The following is a 21,119-nucleotide window of genomic DNA, read 5'->3' as shown; positions in this document are numbered from 1 at the left end:
CTGCTGGATGCAAGAATAGTGGAGCTGGAGCTCACAGGTAACAGGATTCTCCCGGAATGGACCACGCACCCCGAATGGGATCCTGCTGTGCGCGGACCAACCGGGTGGATGCCTGGGGGAACGAAAAGACCCTGCCTGGACCTATCCTGAACCCACAAACAGCCTTTCGTGGAATAAAGCTCTGTTGTTTCACCTATGTTCTTATACAATACCATACTTACTAGCATCCCAGTGTTATTTTTGGTTAGATTTTTAAGTTACTCACATGGTATCTTCCTATTGAACTCACCCGATGGTGGTACTCACATTATTTGTGTTAAAATAACTATTTCATGTAGGTTAATGGTTATATGAAACCATGTGTATGCATTGTAACAGTGTTAGGACATGTACTTCCTGTTTACTCTAACTTCCCCTTCTTGTTACCTATGTAATGCTGAAAAATCCAATAAAAAAATATTTGTTAAAAAAAATCATTTCCAGTATAGGCTTGTATACATTTACAGTTAGCAAAATTGCCCAATATGACTGGTGTAGCCAAACCTGCACTGCTTTATTTCAGATGTATTGGGCTGTGATAGAGTTGCCACCTCATCCCTTTAAACCCAAACACATATTCATTACACAGGTTCTGTGGCTAATTGAATGCAGGTAAGGCACAAGTAAGTTTGATTACCACCTTAATCAGCCAAAGAACCTGTGTAATAAATATTTGTTCGGGTTTAAAGGGATGAGGTGGCAACCCTAGGCTGTGAGGAGCTCCTGAGACCCTTCCATACATATCAGTAAACACTATTAATAGCTCTTTTATATAAGCTAGCCCATATTTTGGTTTTATGGGTCCTGTAAATATTGCAGGACAGAAAAAGCACCAGTATGTGTAAGGAAATACTCGCCAAAAATAAACTGAAAAAGAATTTTAAAAACAAGAGCGCACAGCTAGCTTGTTTTCCAGAGAAGAACCATTCCGTCTACTTCCTACTGCGTTATCATCTTTATCTTGCAAATAAGTCAACTGATCTGTTTAAGGTGAGAATGCTTCCTGGTTGCTACAGGTACACCGCCTGACCTGCTGGTGTGTCTTATGTGTCTGGCATTATGACAGGAAGAACAAAGGCAGGGAGAGAGCAGGTGGAGAGCGACAAAGGGAAAACCTGTTACTGTGAACTATGCTGCTAGCTTTCTCACAAACTGTCCCCAAAAAAATCATTAGAGGAGCCATCCAAAGCATTTCATGTACCTGGATTCAGCCACACATTCTGGGGCTGAGAAAGACTCTTCTGGGCTTGTGAATTTCTGTTGCTGAAAACTCTACAGAAGACAGCAGCAGACAGTGACTTGTAATGTACTATGATGAAAGCCATGGCAAAAGATCAACATGAAAAGGAAAAAGCCTCGAAGATTTATGGCCATGAACTGAGCATGAAAGTGCTTCTAAACTGTTAGAGAAATAATGACGAGGACTCCATAGAGGTACTTTATTTGATTGTGCGCTGTTAATGTGTGTTTTATTTGCCTTATGTAATCCTATTTTTTTATTTGTTATAGTGTGTACAGGTGGATATATCAACTTTAAATTTGTTACCTTTTCATTCTTTTTTTTGTGTGGATGAGGACAAGCGGCTTCTTACATCTTTCAGGGGCTCCAAGTTTAATGCGTCTAAAAGATTAGATCTGCCTATCTGCCCGGCCATTATGAAAAGGTCTTTATGGGCAGGTCTCACTCTGGCTGCTTTTGATTTATTTTACAAAGCTGATAATACAGCAGGAGGAATACATAAGACATCCTCATATAGCTTGTAATAGCCATGGTGGGGCTAGGGCAGCAGAGCTGGTTGCTCTGGAGAGCAGATCCCACTGCTGAAGCCCCCAAGAGATGTAAGAGGTCAGTGGATATTTCATAGAAACATAGAAAAGTGACAGCAGAAAAAAGACTGAATAGTCCATCGAGTCTGCCTGTTTTTGTTTTTTGTTTTTTTTGTTTTTTTGTTCTGTTTTTCTTTTTCAGTAAACCCTTGCACACCACTTTTACCTACAGGTAAGCCTATTATAAGGCTTACCTGTAGGTACCGTGAACAGGGGCGGACTGACCATTGAGCCACTCGGGCACTGCCCGAGGGCCCTGGGCCACTAGGGGGCCCCATCAGGGTTGCCAGCCTCAGTAAAACCAGGGACAGTATGTATAAATCTGTGTTTTTTTTTACATCTGTCAGTGTATACTGTGTGTACATGTATGTGTATACTATGTGATTGTATACTGTGTGTGTGTATACTGTGTGGCCCCATAATCTCCTATTGCCCGGGGGCCCCATGAGTTATCAGTCCGCCCCTGACCGTGAATATCTCCTAAACTTGCACAGTTCAGGAGATATTCACTGTATCAGCATGTGCCAACCTCATCGGCACATGCACACTGAAGAAATGGCTCGCTCGTGCCGTCTCTTCAGCTGCCGTGACTTCATCGCAGCTCTGGCCAATCACAGCGCCGGAGCCCGCGAACCCAGAAATAACTCCGGGAGACATGTCGCCGGTCACAGCGGTGTGCCGGGACCGCTGCGTAGGCTTCAATCTAAGGTAGGTATTTCATATTGAGCTAGTATGCTTTGCATACTAGCTCATTATGCCTTTGTCTTGCATATTTATTTATTTTTTTCCTTGGGTTTACAACCACTTTAACTTTTTTGTCTGAGTATAGATCTATGTTTGTCCGAAGCATGTTTGAAGCCATTTACTGTTGACTGTCTCACTACCTCTGCTGGAAGTTTCTTTGAAGCATCAACTACCCTTTCAGTAAAATAATATTTCCTAGCATTATTTATGAACATTTTGGGTGGACTTGGAATATAGTTTAAGACATTTTCCACTAATGTCTACTTTCTGTGATAAAAAAGTACATTTGACAAATGACTTTGTAGACTGCCATGAAAACAGAAACAGAAAATGTCTATCTGTTCATGGCATATCAACGACTGCCATGGCCAATACACTACTGTGCTCAGCACAGAAGCTGTGTGTTAATCACATAGCTGTGTTTATTTATAGGCTACCGGCCAGCATGTTTTATGTGTAAATCAACTGGTTAAATTATTTTCCAATAATCAGATCATCTTCCGATAATCTTCTGAGATAATCTTCTGATCTCTATTTGCTATCTCATGTTTAGGTACTGTTTTAGTTCTGTGCCACTGTCAGTTATTTCAGGTTTTGCAATGAGCTTCTGAGCTGCTGTTCAGTGTAAATTTCCCCTGGACTGATCCTTGAACACACAAGTGAGACACGCTGATGAGAAATAAAGTTCCTTGTATACAAAAACAGCCATCCATGTTAAATGAGAAGTAGAGCCCTACTCCAGATCGATCCATATAACAGCATACAAGATCCAATGTTCTGGGTTGTAGGAAAAGGTGTTGTTCTTTAAGTTTTATCACATTGTCATACTTCAGTTCAAAAACAATTTTTAAAACAATTTTTAAAACTTTTTTTACTAAAACGTTGCTGCAGACAGATGAGTAAAAGATGATCTGAATTTGTCACTCATAACATTTGGTCTTTTCATTGCAGTTAAAGTGCATAAATGTAAACCCTTACTGAAAAAAATTGCAATGCTTTAAAAAATAAAATACTGTTTTTACCTTTCTTTTCTCTGTTTTTGCATATACTGTAAGCTTTGTTGATCTCACAAAGCTTTCTTTTGCTGCCACCTCAGTACATGCATGCACTCTAGCAATGAACACATGGCATTTCTCTCGGCGGGTTGCCTGATGGTGACAACAATGGAACGTGCCTGTGCAGTATGCGTCAGTAAGAACACATGTAATCTCCCTTGGGGGGGCATGTAATTGGGAGACTGAGGCAGAGAGTTGTCACCCTATGACAGGAAGTAAAGGAAGTGCCTGAACGAGGACAATCTTGGCAGGATCACCAGATATTATTTTAAAGAAAGCTGAAAACATTGAAATAACTCTTGAAAAGACATTAAAGTGGTTCTAAAGTCAAACTGTTTTTTTTTTTTTTTTACGTTAAAGTGGTTGTAAAGGCGGAAGGTTTTTTCATGTATTCTATGCATGAAGGTAAAAAAACTGCTCCTCCCACAGCCCCCTAATATTCCCCTGAGACCCCTCTCGATCCAGTGATGTGCAAGATAGCCTTAGTTTTTCCGTCTCTCCCTAAGACACGTAGAGCCACAGCTCGGCCCCTCCTCCCTCTCTCTCCTCATTGGCTCACTGGCTGTGATTTACTCCTGCCGCTGTCCTGGCCAATGAGGAGAGAGCGGGGAGCGGGGCCGAGCTGTGGCTCTATGTGTCCTATGGACGCATAGAGCAGGTCTCAGAAGCGAGCAAGCACAAGCACCCCCCCATAGCAAACGGCTCAAGGGAGACGAGCCAGGAGTGCCGGTGAGGGACCTGAGAAGAGAAGGATCAGGGTTGCTCTGTGCAAAACCACAGCACAGAGCAGGTAAGTATAACATGTTTGTTATTTTTTTTTTTCTAAAACGAACCTTTATTGCCACTTTAAAGGGTAACTCCACTTTTGTGGGAATAAAAATAGCAAAAGAAAATTGATCTATCTATCTATCTATCTATCTATCTATCTATCTATCTATCTATCTATCTATCTATCTATCTACAGTATCTATATACAATTGCAACACAAGTCATATTGTAATTGAATGTAATTAAAAGTTACCATTCCTTTTCAATCTGTAGCACTGTAATATTCTGTAAAATTCAATGCATTATGGTAACCTGGGGACATTCTGTATACAGATGGTGTACAGATTGCCCCCCAGAAATGTAATTTCCTGTTTGTGTGATTGGCTTACTGATTTGAGTTGTGAAGGGACATAAACTGGGGCCGATCTAAAGTCTCAAACTTCAAGCAGAAAATCACTTAGGTGTGAACAGGGCCTTAAGCTGCTGGAATTGAGGATTATGTGAGGGCTGAAGGTGCTGGAATTGGGGATTATGTGAGTTCTAAAGGTGCTGGAATTTAGGATTATGTGAGGTTTGAAGGTGCTGGAATTGAGAATTGTGTGAGGTCTGAAGTTGCTGGAATTGAGGATTATGTGAGGTCTGAAGGTGCTGGAATTGAGAATTGTGTGAGTTCTGAAGGTGCTGGAATTGAGGATTACGTGAGGTCTAAAGGTGCTGGAATTGAAGATTATGTGAGGTCTGAATGTGCTGGAATTGAGGATAATGTGAGGTCTGAATGTGCTGGAATTGAGGATAATGTGAGTTCTGAAGGTGCTCGAATTGAGGATTATGTGAGGTCTAAAGGTGCTGGAATTGAAGATTTCGTGAGGTCTGAAGGTGCTGGAATTGAAGATTTCGTGAGGTCTGAAGGTGCTAGAATTGAAGATTATGTGAGGTCTGAATGTGCTGGAATTGAGGATAATGTGAGGTCTGAATGTGCTGGAATTGAGGATTATGTGAGGTCTGAAGTTGCTGGAATTGCTGGAATGTGAGGTCTGAATGTGCTGGAATTGAGGATTATGTGAGGTCTGAAGTTGCTGGAATTGAGGATAATGTGAGTTCTGAAGTTGCTGGAATTGAGGATTATGTGAGGTCTGAAGGTGCTGGAATTGAGGATTGTGTGAGTTCTGAAGGTGCTGGAATTGAGGATTACGTGAGGTCTAAAGGTGCTGGAATTGAAGATTATGTGAGGTCTGAATGTGCTGGAATTGAGGATAATGTGAGGTCTGAATTTGCTGGAATTGAAGATTAAGATTGTGTGAGTTCTGAAGGTGCTGGAATTGAGGATTACGTGAGGTCTAAAGGTGCTGGAATTGAAGATTATGTGAGGTCTGAATGTGCTGGAATTGAGAATTGTGTGAGTTCTGAAGGTGCTGGAATTGAGGATTACGTGAGGTCTAAAGGTGCTGGAATTGAAGATTATGTGAGGTCTGAATGTGCTGGAATTGAGGATAATGTGAGGTCTGAATGTGCTGGAATTGAAGATTAAGATTGTGTGAGTTCTGAAGGTGCTGGAATTGAGGATTACGTGAGGTCTAAAGGTGCTGGAATTGAAGATTTCGTGAGGTCTGAAGGTGCTGGAATTGAAGATTATGTGAGGTCTGAATGTGCTGGAATTGAGGATAATGTGAGGTCTGAATGTGTTGGAATTGAGGATAATGTGAGTTCTGAAGGTGCTCGAATTGAGGATTATGTGAGGTTTGAAGGTGCTGGAATTGGGGATTATGTGAGGTCTGAAGGTTCAGGATTAAGGGCCTGTTCACACTGGTGCGATGTCAGAGATCAGATGTGATTCACACAGCACTGCAGTGAAAATCACATGCGATCTCTGTGCGATGCGATTTCAGCCATAAAGATTGTATGGCTGAATTTGCATCAAACTCACACAGGACCCTTTTTTTGTCCGCAGCAGAATCGGATCACATGGGTGTTCACACGTGGAAGAATTGGGGATGATCTGAAGTCTGAATGTGGAAGAATTGGGGATGATCTGAAGTCTGAATGTGGAGGAATTGGGGATGATCTGAAGTCTGAATGTGGAGGAATTGGGGATGATCTGAAGTTCGAATGTGGAGGAATTGGAGATGATCTGAAGTCTGAATGTGGAAGAACTGGAGATGATCTGAAGTCTGAATGTGGAGGAATTGGAGATGATCTGAAGTCTGAATGTGGAGGAATTGGAGATGATCTGAAGTCTGAATGTGGAGGAATTGGGGATGATCTGAAGTCTGAATGTGGAAGAATTGGGGATGATCTGAAGTCTGAATGTGGAGGAATTGGAGATGATCTGAAGTCTGAATGTGGAGGAATTGGAGATGATCTGAAGTCTGAATGTGGAGGAATTGGAGATGATCTGAAGTCTGAATGTGGAGGAATTGGAGATGATCTGAAGTCTGAATGTGGAGGAATTGGAGATGATCTGAAGTCTGAATGTGGAGGAATTGGAGATGATCTGAAGTTTGAATGTGGAGGAATTGGGGATGATCTGAAGTCTTAATGTGGAAGAATTGGGGATGATCTGAAGTCTGAATGTGGAGGAATTGGGGATGATCTGAAGTCTGAATGTGGAAGAATTGGGGATGATCTGAAGTCTGAATGTGGAGGAATTGGAGATGATCTGAAGTCTGAATGTGGAGGAATTGGGGATGATCTGAAGTCTGAATGTGGAAGAATTGGGGATGATCTGAAGTCTGAATGTGGAGGAATTGGAGATGATCTGAAGTCTGAATGTGGAAGAATTGGGGATGATCTGAAGTCTGAATGTGGAGGAATTGGAGATGATCTGAAGTCTGAATGTGGAGGAATTGGGGATGATCTGAAGTCTAAGGCTGGTTTCACACCTATGCAGTTTTAGTGCTTTTTGCATTTTGCAGATTTGCACTACAGTCCATTTAACATGGTTTCCTATGGAACATGTTCCGTAGTGCAAATCTGCAAAATGCAAAAAGCACTAAAACTGCATAGGTGTGAATCCAGCCTTAATGTGGAAGAATTGGGGATGATCTGAAATCTGAATGTGGAGGAATTGGGGATGATCTGAAGTCTGAATGTGGAGGAATTGGAGATGATCTGAAGTCTGAATGTGGAGGAATTGGAGATGATCTGAAGTCTGAATGTGGAGGAATTGGAGATGATCTGAAATCTGAATGTGGAGGAATTGGGGATGATCTGAAGTCTGAATGTGGAGGAATTGGGGATGATCTGAAGTCTGAATGTGGAGGAATTGGAGATGATCTGAAGTCTGAATGTGGAGGAATTGGAGATGATCTGAAATCTGAATGTGGAGGAATTGGGGATGATCTGAAGTCTGAATGTGGAGGAATTGGGGATGATCTGAAGTCTGAATGTGGAGGAATTGGAGATGATCTGAAGTCTGAATGTGGAGGAATTGGGGATGATCTGAGATTATGAAATGTGGCTGATTTTATGAGTTTGAATTGCCATTAACCATAAGTATGAGTGCAGCAACTGGAAACAAACTTTATAACTAAACCGCACTGTTCACTGGCACACTTCTTATCTACTGCTTGTAAATTGACACTTTACTGTGGAAAAGGTAGCTGACTCCTGTTCTAGCTAATCATCCGGCCTTTACTGGATTATACAGTATTCATTTAGTGATAGTTCATACCAGATGCAGTTCCGTGTGTTTTTTCTGCACAAAAAAATGCATGCACAGTGTTTTCCATGTATTCCAATAGCTCTAGTTCACACCAGTGCAGTCAGTTCCAGTCAGTTTCCAATGCAGAAAAAAAAGTAGAGCGTGTTGCATTTTTTCTGCACAGAACTGTACTGGAACATAGCAAATTGTATCAAAAATGCACTGGAACTGCGTGTGGTGTGAACTGTAAGCAAAAAGTTATCTGGAACTTATCCGGAGTGCATTTTGTTGGTGTGAACTGGCTGTAAGAATGCATGCACAGTGTTTTCCGTGTATTCCAATGGCTCTAGTTCACACCAATGCAGTCAGCTGGTTTCTGGTCAGTTTCTGCACCGGAAACTGAAACTGACCTGAAACTGACTGGAACTGACTGCATTGGTGTGAACTAGAGCCATTGGAATACATGAAAAACACTGTGCATGCATTTTTAGTGCAGTAAAAAAGCGCACTGAGCTGCATCTGGTGTGAGCTGGCCCTCAGTGACTGCCAGTAACCGCTAAAGCTGGCCATATACTATGCAATCTGATTGTAAAATCTCTGTACAATTTCCTTAAGATTTACCAAAGCTTTGTAATAGGAGATCCCCCTTGAACAATTCATTGAGTTTGTATAAAATCAGGCAGGCCCTTGCACTACATGGTTGATGATAGATCTAAAGGAGATTGTACAATCATATTGCATTGTATATGGCCCCCTTTACATTTCTTTTCCAATTCTTATTTTTCTTGACAAAATCTGGAAATCAACCAAACTGGACAAGCAGATGTGCACATGTACAGTATGCACTGCAATGCTAAACACGGCGGCCCCATCTATGACAGCTTCTGAAGTAAGAATTGCCTGCTGCCCGCAGCATCAAGTTAGGACAAGCTTGTATATGATTCATTGTTGTGGGGCAACATGGTTCCTATTTCAGACATTGAAGAGGTTCTATGCAAGCCATAAACAGACCAGGCAGGTAATTATGTTACTATTATTTTTGTACTCGATTATTTCATTTACATTTAGGGATGAGCCGAACACCCCCCGGTTCGGTTCGCACCAGAACCCGCGAACGGACCGAAAGTTCGCACGAACGTTAGAACCCCATTGACGTCTATGGGACTCGAACGTTCGAAATCAAAAGTGCTCATTTTAAAGGCTAATTTGCATGGTATTGTCCTAAAAAGGGTTTGGGGACCCGGGTCCTACCCCAGGGGACATGTATCAATGCAAAAAAAACTTTTAAAAACGGCCGTTTTTTCGGGAGCAGTGATTTTAATGATGCTTAAAGTAAAAAAAAAAAAAAGTGAAATATTCCTTTAAATATCGTACCTGGGGGGTGTCTATAGTATGCCTGTAAAGTGACGCGTGTTTCCCATGTTTAGAACAGTCCCTGCACCAAATGTCATTTTTAAAGGAAAAAATCTCATTTAAAACTGCTTGCGGGTTTAATGTCATGTCGGGTCATGGCAATATGGATGAAAATCAGTGAGACAAACGGCATGGGTACCCCCCAGTCCATTACCAGGCCCTTTGGGTCTTGTATGGATATTAAGGGGAACCCCGCACCCAAATTAAAATAAGGAAAGGTGTGGGGCCACCAGGCCCTATATACTCTGAACAGCAGTATACAGGCGGTGCAAACAAGACAGGGACTGTAGGTTTGTTGTTAAGTAGAATCTGTTTGCAATTTTGAACATTTTTAACGTGTTTAGCTTCAGCCAAAAAATCTTTTCTAAGCTTTTTGGAAAACATAGGGAAGGGTTATCACCCCTGTGACATTTGTTTTGCTGTCTTTCCTCCTCTTCAGAAGATTTCACCTTACTTTTTTGTCCCAATGAAAAATGTTTTTTGAAAATTTGGGTTTTTTTGTGGAACAAGGATTGGAAAGCATCAGTGGAAAGGAGAAATTGTTTTCCCATATTAACTCTTACAGGAGAGAATTTCCCTTCCTAGGGGTAGATTTCATCTCACTTCCTGTTGTCTCCTTCCGTTTGCAAGTAGGAGTCGTTTGTAAGTTAGATGTTTGAAAGTAGGGTCCTGCCCTATATACTCAGCAGAAATTTGGGCCTTAGGTGTTGCTGTGGCCACAACACTGTAAGCCCTCACAGGGCCCTGCTGTGAAATATTAGATCAAGAATTGTAATTACATGCCCCTGTTGAACAGGAGCTGAAAAATTAGGCCTTAGGCACTGGTGCTGGTGCCACAACACTGCAACCCCTCACAGACACTCTAGTTGGAACGCAGGAACGAGCCCTGCTGCAAATTATTGCTTCAAAAATTGTAATTACACGCCCCTGTTAGACAGGGGCAGAAAAATTGGGCCTTAGGCACTGGTGCTGGTGCCACAACACTGCAACCCCTCACAGACACTCTAGTTGGAACGCAGGAACGAGCCCTGCTGCAAAGTATTGCATCAAAAATTGTAATTACATGCCCCTGTTAGACAGGGGCAGAAAAATTGGGCCTTAGGCACTGGTGCTGGTGCCACAACACTGCAACCCCTCACAGACACTCTAGTTGGAACGCAGGAACGAGCCCTGCTGCAAAGTATTGCATCAAAAATTGTAATTACACGCCCCTGTTAGACAGGGGCAGAAAAATTGGGCCCTAGGCACTGGTGCTGGTGCCACAACACTGCAACCCCTCACAGACACTCTAGTTGGAATGCAGGAACGAGCCCTGCTGCAAAGTATTACATCAAAAATTGTAATTACACGCCCCTGTTAAACAGGGGCTGAAAAATTGTGCCTTAGGCACTGGTGGTGGCGCCCAGAACCAAAAATGTTCTTACAAGCTATCAGCGTGATGATTGAGGAGGAAGAGGATAATTACTCAGGGATAGTCACTCAGCATCAGCATAGGCAGTCTTTGAAGGGATCTGAGATTTCAAAAAAAATTATTCGGTTACATCAGCATCAGGTGCTTGGTAGCTGGTGGTGATCCAAGACTCATTCATTTTTATGAAGGTCAGCCGATCGACCGAGTCGGTGGACAGACGCACCCTGTGATCGGTTACCACGCCTCCAACAGCACTGAATGTGCGTTCCGAAAGAACGCTGGATGCAGGACAGGCCAGTAGCTCAATTGCATACTGTGCAAGCTCTGGCCAGTGATCCATCCTCAAGACCCAGTAACCCAGAGGATTTTCGGTGGGAAAGGTGTCCAAGTCTGATCTTGCCCCTAGGTATTCCTGCACCATGTAAAACAGACGCTGGCGATGGTTGCTGGAACCGATCATACCTTGGGGCTGCGGACCAAAAAATTGTCTGAACGCATCGGTCAGACGGCCACCTTCTCCACCGCTCCTTCTTTGACTGACCGAAGCCTCAGCAACACGTTGTCCAGAAACAGGAGTTTGTAACCTCCCAGTCTCTGGGAACGCGTTGCACAGACCTTTCTGCAAGGCCTCCCGAAGATGTTTCATCCTCTGCTCCCTCTGCGATGGCAAGATAAGGTCCGCAACCTTACCCTTGTAACGTGGATCAAGGAGGGTTGCCAGCCAGTATTGGTCCTTCTCCTTGATACCACGAATACGAGGATCCTTACGCAGGCTTTGCAGGATCAGGGAGGCCATGCAGCGTAGGTTTGCTGAGGCATTCGGTCCGGAGTCCTCTGGGTCACTAAGAACGACATGGTCCGCAGCCACCTCCTCCCAGCCACGTACAAGTCCATGTGTTTCTTGGGACTGATCCCTTAAAGACTGCTGCTGATGCTGAGTGCCAGGCTCCACCTCCATACTGACACAATCTTCCTCCTCCTCCTCTTCCTCCTCGTCCTCTTCCTGTGTGATCGGCGGGCACGCAGGAACACTGTCTGGATAAAGGGGGCCTTGAGAGCTAAGGAAGTCCTCCTCTTCCTGCCTCTGTTCTGCCTCAAGTGCCCTGTCCATTATTCCACGCAGCGTGTGCTCCAACAGGTGGACAAGGGGGACAGTGTCACTGATGCATGCACTGTCACTGCTCACCATCCTCGTGGCCTCCTCGAATGGTGACAGGACAGTGCATGCATCCCTGATCATGGCCCACTGGCGTGGGGAAAAAAAACCAAGCTCCCCTGACCCTGTCCTGGTGCCATAGTCGCACAGGTACTCATTGATGGCCCTCTGCTGCGTGTGCAGCCGCTGCAGCATGGCCAACGTTGAGTTCCACCTGGTGGGCATGTCACAGATTAGGCGGTTCTTGGGCAGGTTAAACTCCTTTTGGAGGTCCGTCAGCCGAGCACTGGCATTATATGACCGGCGGAAATGCACACAGACTTTCCTGGCCTGCCTCAGGACATCCTGTAAGCCCGGGTACCTGCCCAAGAACCGCTGCACCACCAAGTTAAGGACGTGAGCCAAACAGGGCACATGGGTCATTTGTCCCTGTCGGAGGGCAGAGAGGAGGTTGGTGCCATTGTCGCAAACCACCATTCCTGCCTTAAGTTGGCGTGGCGTCAACCACCTCTGAACCTGCCCCTGCAGAGCTGACAGAACCTCTGCCCCAGTGTGGCTCCTGTCCCCCAAGCACACCAGCTCAAGCACCGCATGGCATCTTTTGGCCTGCGTACTTGCGTAGCCCCTTGAACGCCTACGGAGCACCGCTGGTTCCGAGGAAGAGGCCATGGAGGAAGAAGAAGAGGAGGGGGTGGAGGAGAGAGGTGTGTCACAATCAGCATTTTGGAGGCGTGGTGGCGGAACAACCTCCAACACTACTGCACCTTGTCCTGCATCCTTCCCAGCTGCCAGCAGAGTCACCCAATGCGCCGTGAAACTTAGGTAACGTCCCTGTCCATGCCTGCTGGACCATGAGTCAGCGGTAATATGCACCTTACCGCTGACCGCCCTGTCCAGCGAGGCATGGACATTGCCTTCCACATGCCGGTAGAGAGCCGGAATCGCCTTCCGTGAGAAAAAGTGGCGTTTGGGTACCTGCCACTGAGGAACCGCACATTCCACAAACTCACGGAAGGGGGCAGAGTCTACCAACTGAAAAGGCAGCAGTTGAAGTGCTAGCAATTTTGCCAAGCTAGCATTCAACCGCTGGGCATGTGGATGGCTGGGAGCAAACTTCTTTCGGCGGTGCAGCAGCTGGGGCAGGGAAATTTGCCTGGTACAATCTGACGTCGGTGTACCAAAAGCAGATTGCCCACAAGTACTTGGCTGTGACACACCTAATTCTACACCTTCATTCCTCTCACTGCAGGTCTCAGAGAGGACTGAAGGTCTAGTGGGGTTGGAAATCTCAGCTGATGAGGAGCAAGGAGAGATCCTCTTTGTTCTTTGGTGTGGGTCTTTTAGATACGCTTGCCAACGAACTGCATGGCAGGTCAACATATGTCTGGTCAAGCATGTGGTACCCAAGCGGGAGATATTTTGGCCACGCGAGATACGCTTGAGACATATGTTGCAAATAGCAGCGGTGCGATCTGATGCACTCGTCTCAAAAAAGGCCCACACCAAAGAACTTTTTGAATAACGCGCAGAGACTGCAGCGCCCTGCACATGTGGAGCTTTGGGGTGTGATGCAGTCAATGTGCTGCCCTTAGGCTGGCCCCTGGAGGGCATCCTGCCTCGTTGGTGATGTGCTGCCGCCTCCTCCTCCTCCTCCTCCTCCTCCTCCTCCTCTCTCCTATCAGGCACCCACGTTGAGTCAGTGACCTCATCATCCCCTCCCTCCTCATCACTGGAGCAAACCTGGCAGTATGCTGCAGCAGGGGGAGCATGACTGCCAGATTGCTGTCCTTCTTGGGCACCCCCTCTGTCCGCGCTCATGTTACTGCCTTCATCGAGCTCAGTATCGTCATCAGAGCCTTCCAAACGCTGGGCATCCTCCTGGAGCATGTACCCAACACTGTGGTCAAACAGTTCGAGGGAATCCTCATGAGGACATGGTGGAGCTAGGGAAGGAGTCACTGATGACATTGAGCTGAGGGAAGAGGCCGCTGCTTTGCCAGACAAAGCACCCTGGGCATGGGTGAGAGAGGATGAGGAGGATGAGGACGGCTTGGTCATCCACTCGACCAAGTCTTCCGCATGTTGCGGCTCAACATGGCCAGCTGCCGAAAAAAAGGCCAAGCGTGTCCCATGGCCACGTGCTGATGAGGATGCACCGTCTCCACGACCAGCACTAGACACAGAGCCTGCTTGCCCTCTCTTATTGGCTTGTGACTGTCTGCCTCTCCTTCTTGGCCTTCCAGACATACTAATGGCCTGTAGCTGCACTAAGCTGGGATAGAACACCTGTAATTTTCTTCAAGTAGCTTTATATACTGTAACCAGACAAGCCTGCCTGTCAGTAGGAAGATAACAGGAACGGATCTAGCTGAACACTGTGAGCAGGACGCACTGTACTAAATGTAAATAGTCTAGCTGCCTGACCGTGGTACTAATAGGATCAAATAGAACACCTGTAATTTTCTTCAGGTAGCTTTATATACTGTAACCAGACAAGCCTGCCTGTCAGTAGGAAGATAACAGGAACGGATCTAGCTGTACACTGTGAGCAGGACGCACTGTACTAAATGTAAATAGTCTAGCTGCCTGACCGTGGTACTAATAGGATCAAATAGAACACCTGTAATTTTCTTCAGGTAGCTTTATATACTGTAACCAGACAAGCCTGCCTGTCAGTAGGAAGATAACAGGAACGGATCTAGCTGAACACTGTGAGCAGGACGCACTGTACTAAATGTAAATAGTCTAGCTGCCTGACCGTGGTACTAATAGGATCAAATAGAACACCTGTAATTTTCTTCAGGTAGCTTTATATACTGTAACCAGACAAGCCTGCCGGTCAGTAGGAATTTAACAGGAACGGATCTAGCTGAACACTGTGAGCAGGACGCACTGCACTAAATGTAAATAGCAGGAACGGATCTAGCTGAACACTGTGAGCAGGACGCACTGCACTAAATGTAAATAGTCTAGAAGATAACAGGAACGGATCTAGCTGAACACTGTGAGCAGGACGCACTGCACTAAATGTAAATAGCAGGAACGGATCTAGCTGAACACTGTGAGCAGGACGCACTGCACTAAATGTAAATAGTCTAGAAGATAACAGGAACGGATCTAGCTGAACACTGTGAGCAGGACGCACTGCACTAAATGTAAATAGCAGGAACGGATCTAGCTGAACACTGTGAGCAGGACGCACTGCACTAAATGTAAATAGTCTAGAAGATAACAGGAACGGATCTAGCTGAACACTGTGAGCAGGACGCACTGCACTAAATGTAAATAGCAGGAACGGCTCTAGCTGAACACTGTGCGCAGGACGCACTGCACTAAATGTAAATAGCAGGAACGGATCTAGCTGAACACTGTGAGCAGGACGCACTGCACTAAATGTAAATAGCAGGAACGGATCTAGCTGAACACTGTGAGCAGGACGCACTGCACTAAATGTAAATAGCAGGAACGGATCTAGCTGAACACTGTGAGCAGGACGCACTGCACTAAATGTAAATAGCAGGAACGGATCTAGCTGAACACTGTGAGCAGGACGCACTGCACTAAATGTAAATAGCAGGAACGGATCTAGCTGAACACTGTGAGCAGGACGCACTGCACTAAATGTAAATAGCAGGAACGGATCTAGCTGAACACTGTGAGCAGGACGCACTGCACTAAATGTAAATAGCAGGAACGGATCTAGCTGAACACTGTGAGCAGGACGCACTGCACTAAATGTAAATAGCAGGAACGGATCTAGCTGAACACTGTGAGCAGGACGCACTGCACTAAATGTAAATTGCAGGAACGGATCTAGCTGAACACTGTGAGCAGGACGCACTGCACTAAATGTAAATAGTCTAGAAGATAACAGGAACGGATCTAGCTGAACACTGTGAGCAGGACGCACTGCACTAAATGTAAATAGCAGGAACGGATCTAGCTGAACACTGTGAGCAGGACGCACTGCACTAAATGTAAATAGCAGGAACGGATCTAGCTGAACACTGTGAGCAGGACGCACTGCACTAAATGTAAATAGCAGGAACGGATCTAGCTGAACACTGTGAGCAGGACGCACTGCACTAAATGTAAATTGCAGGAACGGATCTAGCTGAACACTGTGAGCAGGACGCACTGCACTAAATGTAAATAGTCTAGAAGATAACAGGAACGGATCTAGCTGAACACTGTGAGCAGGACGCACTGCACTAAATGTAAATAGCAGGAACGGATCTAGCTGAACACTGTGAGCAGGACGCACTGCATTAAATGTAAATAGTCTAGATAGAAGATAACAGGAACGGATCTAGCTAAACTGAATACAGTGTATATATATATATGCAACACCTGGGATGCATATATATACACAATACACTGTAAGTGCAGCTAACTGACTGACTGTTCTGCCTAATCTATCTAACTCAAATCAAATGACACTGTCTCTCTCTCTCTCTATCTCTCAGCACACCGGAACACACACTACACAGGGCCGCCGTGCAGGCGGCCTTATATAGTGTGGGGTGTGTACTAAATCCCCTGAGCCATAATTGGCCAAAGCCACCCTGGCTTTGGCCAATTACAGCTCTCTCTACTGACGGCGCTGTGATTGGCCAAGCATGCGGGTCATAGTGCATGCTTGGCCAATCATCAGCCAGCAATGCACTGCGATGCCGCAGTGAATTATGGGCCGTGACGCGCCACACGAATTTAGCGCGAACGGCCCATAACGTTCGCAATTCGGCGAACGATCGAACAGCCGATGTTCGAGTCGAACATGGGTTCGACTCGAACACGAAGCTCATCCCTATTTACATTTAAAGAGGAACGGCAGTCTGCTCACATAATTTGTAATAAAAACATCTTTGCCATTCTGAAGCTTCCCTCCAACCACTTTGCATATTATTATATATACTGTGATTCTGTACTTGCCAAATATGCTGCGGAAATCTCCCTCCACTGCGTCTGGCTGCAACCATTGTAACTGTGAAGCTGCTGCCTGTTCACTTCCTGGATTTACAAAGACACACAGAGACACACCTCCAGCTTTGCAGCCCCCCCAGCTTTCATTGGCCCTCTTATGACTCATCCCCCCACCCTTCCTGGGAAACTCTCAGAGAGTGAAATAGAGAGCTGTGCATGATGTCATAAACCTAGGATTTTTACCACACAAGAAACAGGAAGAGGGCTGTATAAGGTAATTACTGGCAGAAAAAAAAAAACGTTTTACTATCCAAAGTTAAAACAACAAGGGCAGAGGATTTAATAGATGGAAAGATGAAAAAATGACCCAAGTTCCACTTTAAGCACCTTAACTGAACATATATTTTAAATGTTCTACATATGACCATTACATATCATTAACATGTAACCTGATTCAAGCACATTCCAATATTCACTGTAAATATTAGTCTTTAAAACAATATCCAAAGTCCAATTTTTTTTCTAGTTTTGGATAGAGTATCAAATGGTCATTTTAGAACAGAAGAGGAAAATGATTTTAGGAAGACTGTGAAGATTGTTCTCGGGGTTTGGGGTTGAATAAATAAAGGTAAAATGACTGTGCACTTTGTGTACAAATGCAGTTGCTCAAGAGCGTAGTAAATAAGGTAAGGCTCACTTTACCCAATCACATGCAAGGAAAATAAAATTAAAAAAAAAAACAGCAATTTTGCATGCACATGATTGGATGATGAAAGTCAGCAGAGCTCATTTCCTAAGCTCCCGAGCAACTGCACTTGCAGAGTGCACAGTCTATTTGCTTTTAGTAAATCAACCCCTTTCTGCCTCACAGATATAACATCATATGAAAGAAAATTTCTCTACAATGAGGGCAAATCTTCTCTTAGTAGTTGGCACTTACAGAGATGTCCTCAGCGGAAGATTTGTCCCCTCTGTTCCTATTCTGGTGACAGATGTAAAACTTTGAATTTTTCATTACCTTCTGCCCAAGAGAAAATGGTCACCATGACTATGGTAAGACAGATGCAAACTGCCTGTACCTATAATACCATAATCCGACTACACCTTATAATAATCAGACAACACCGATTTTGGAGTAAATTGGCCACACCGGCCATTTTATTAACATTTGACCATAACATTTATTTACATACAATCCCTTCACAGATACATTGTAACCGTGTTAAGGATCCTTGAAGGCACTGACCAGATTTACTTGTTTGTATCAGAGTGCCACACAAGGTCGCCAGTCGCTGCGCGCCGACTCAAAGACCATACCACTCTGCACCTTCCCACGCTGATACCCATCTTCCAATGCCAGTTAAACCTCGGTTAACTGGCATCCCATACCATGATGGTTCCCCACTTATGCCATATTGTTCTTCCTTTCTAATGCCTCCAAAGATCCCCAACCATTACCCCTTACCCCAAGGAGCCTGGGGCCGGTGGTTCAGTCACAAGTCACTGGAGGAAGAAGGAGCTCCCACCTTCCCGCCCTATTTTTGGTTTGATTGTAGAAGGAGCTCCCACCTTCCCGCCCTATTTTCCTCCAGTGACCTGTAACTGAACCACCGGCCCCAAGCTCCTCCTACCCCCCCAGGAACAGACTTCTAAGGCCACCCCCTACCCTGGCAAACTACACCCCCACGAGTTTAACCCCTCTCATTGCTGGTTTTGCCCTGCTATCCCTCATACAAGCCCTGCGCCTAACTGCGTCTTGCTGCGGGCTTCTCTGGACAAGCAGAGAAGATAAATTCCCAAAGGGGGGCCTCAAACAGCAATAAAACAGACATGCTAATCCTTCTCTCGCTCTATCCAAATTTAAAATGAAAAGTTTTGACTTTTGATATACTTAAACCCAAAAAAGATGCTTTGGAATACATTCTGGTGAGATGAATCTGCCCCACTTATGGAATCACAATCTTTAGTATCGTTATAAAATGTAATAGGGAGAGTGGAATCCTCTTGAAATGAAGCAGTGCATAACAACTCAATTGCCTTTTAAATGATTCAGTTCACAGAGGTGACATGCATTTAAAACTAATTTCATATGCAATGCTACCCAGTGTCTATTTTTTTAAATTACAGTGAATTTTTATATATGAGTACATAGGAACGTCCATTGTGCTCATTGTATGTAGAGTATTTAGTGGTATTTATATTGTCAGTTATGAGAGTGCTCCCAGTATGTAATAACAACTATTAACTATCAATTATATGCTAGATGTCTAACTGCTCTCCACCCTTCACTTGTTCCTGTTAATGATTATACGCAAAGTTAGCGTTCCTATGTATAGTGCTAGTAACAATACTGAGCTGGTTATCTTTAGGTTTGTCACTGTACCTTCACTAAACATTTATTGTTCTCAATAAAGCTATATATTTTCCCTTTTCATACCCCTCCCTTGTAATGAGCCAATAAAATATGTACATTAGCTAAAGTGAAACTACGAGCAAGATAAAAACATCAAATACAGGTTGCCACAGTCTGCCACTAGCATTCACACACCCGTTTTTGTTTTTCTGAATTGCCTCTGTAACATTATTATCTGTTGATCCAACAGTGGATCTGTTGTTTTTACACTTTCTTAAAAAGGTTTGTTTTGCAGTATGTATCATCCTCCTAGATAGGTGCTAGGATTAGGTAGATTTAGTTTGGGCTTAAAGAAAAGCCTGGAGCAACAGCATGCAATGTTGTATGCAAAGGGCGCACATGACAGTGGTAGCAGTGAAAGGGTTAATGATAAGGAGTTATTGTGGAGCCGAGGGGGAGGGAGGATCAAGGGAGGGGCTATTTAAAAAGAAGTTTCCGCTCTGGGAAGGTCAACAGAAGATTAGGAAAGTTGTTTGGGAAGCATCATGTCTGAGCTGGAGGTGCTGATGGCCCAGTTGCGGGATGAAGCGGTGGTGCGGGGAGCGGAGTGGCTGCAGGAGACGATCGCAGCCGCACTACAGGGCTCAACACTGCAGGCAAGTGGGGGAGAGAGAAGCGGTACCAGAGCGTGCCGCTCTCGTCCGCCTGAGCGGTTTTCTCCGGACCGCGTGACGTCACAGCGGCACTCGGGTAGTCTGTCTGCGAGACTCCCGGGGGGCCCACCGGCCAAACGAGCGGCAGGAGGCGAGCAGGTCAGCGGGCGTGCGGCCCCGGCAGGACAAGAGAGGAGCCAGGCTGGGGAAACGTCCAGAGTGAGGCCTATCCTCAGGAGACATGCGGAGAGAGCGAGCCCCGCCCCCAGGATGACGGCGGGGAGCTCCACCGTCGTTGCCACAGTACTGCCTGGAAGGGTCCCTGGGCCTGCTAGTTCCTCGGCAGGGGACAGACTGCATGATGAGCGAAGAGGGACTGGCCGACTACATGCAAGAGCGGAGGCTGGCAGGACTGCGGTAGCCCACACCGGTCCTGGAAAGGCTGTCCGGAAGTCCACGGGAGGATTCACTGCGCGGAGGAAGGGAAGGATGGCGAACAATGCGGCAGCCGCGGTCCACATCCCGGGCGGGCCTCCATCGGATGCAAGTGAGGAGTCGGGTCGGAGCGGGAGAGATGAGGAGTCCGGATCGGAGGAGGATGCGGCCCCCCTGCCCAGGAGGATGGGGCCAGAAGAGAGAAGATGGTCGGCTGATGGGGCGACACCTATGCAGCCAGGTGAGTTAACACATGTTATTGAAAATGCTAGCTTGTATAATGCAGCAAGTGTAGGAATTAGGGCTGGGGGGTCAGAAAACACCATGGTAGGAATGAGTACAGGGCTGGGGGTTTCTTGGAGTTTTTAACAGGGATTAAGGAGCTGGTGCAGAGGTTGGAGGCTGCAGAGAGGCTGGTGGAGGGCCCGAGAGCCGCATGGGTACAGCAGACAGGGAAAGGCCTGGAGAGTACAGGGGGGACCCCGGCGCCAGAGGTTTCAGCTGTGGTTGCGTTGCCGACTCAAGGGGCCACGGGGAGCGGAGTTACGCAGGGGAAGGAAAAGGCAGCGCCATCAGGGGAGGCGGCGGCGAGGAAGGACATCATTAGGCTGGCGGACTCAGCTAGCTGCGAAGTGTATGTGTGTTACGAAGGGCCGTTAGGAGCTCACCTAAAACAAGAGGTTCGGGAGAAATTATGGAAGG

The 21,119-nt window shown here is 45.6% G+C and overlaps 1 protein-coding gene across 3 annotated transcripts in view; it reads left to right on the top strand.

Annotated features, from left to right (window-relative positions):
- Positions 1 to 1,042: 1,042 nt before the first annotated feature.
- The window catches only part of FAM83E (family with sequence similarity 83 member E), a 143,679-nt gene continuing 123,602 nt past the window's right edge, over positions 1,043 to 21,119 (top strand). Inside the window, exon 1 of one of the 3 annotated variants that reach the window (XM_073602730.1) lies at positions 1,043 to 1,473. The gene's annotated coding sequence lies outside the window, so the exon portion shown is untranslated. Of the gene's footprint in view, positions 1,474 to 1,785; positions 1,886 to 21,119 lie in introns of those variants that run through there. The other 2 variants (XM_073602728.1, XM_073602729.1) reach the window with 2 other exon arrangements.

This window comes from Aquarana catesbeiana, linkage group LG10, assembly GCF_042186555.1.
Source record: "Aquarana catesbeiana isolate 2022-GZ linkage group LG10, ASM4218655v1, whole genome shotgun sequence".
Taxonomy (NCBI): Eukaryota; Metazoa; Chordata; class Amphibia; order Anura; family Ranidae; genus Aquarana; species Aquarana catesbeiana.
This window is presented reverse-complemented; position numbering and strand designations above follow the sequence as displayed.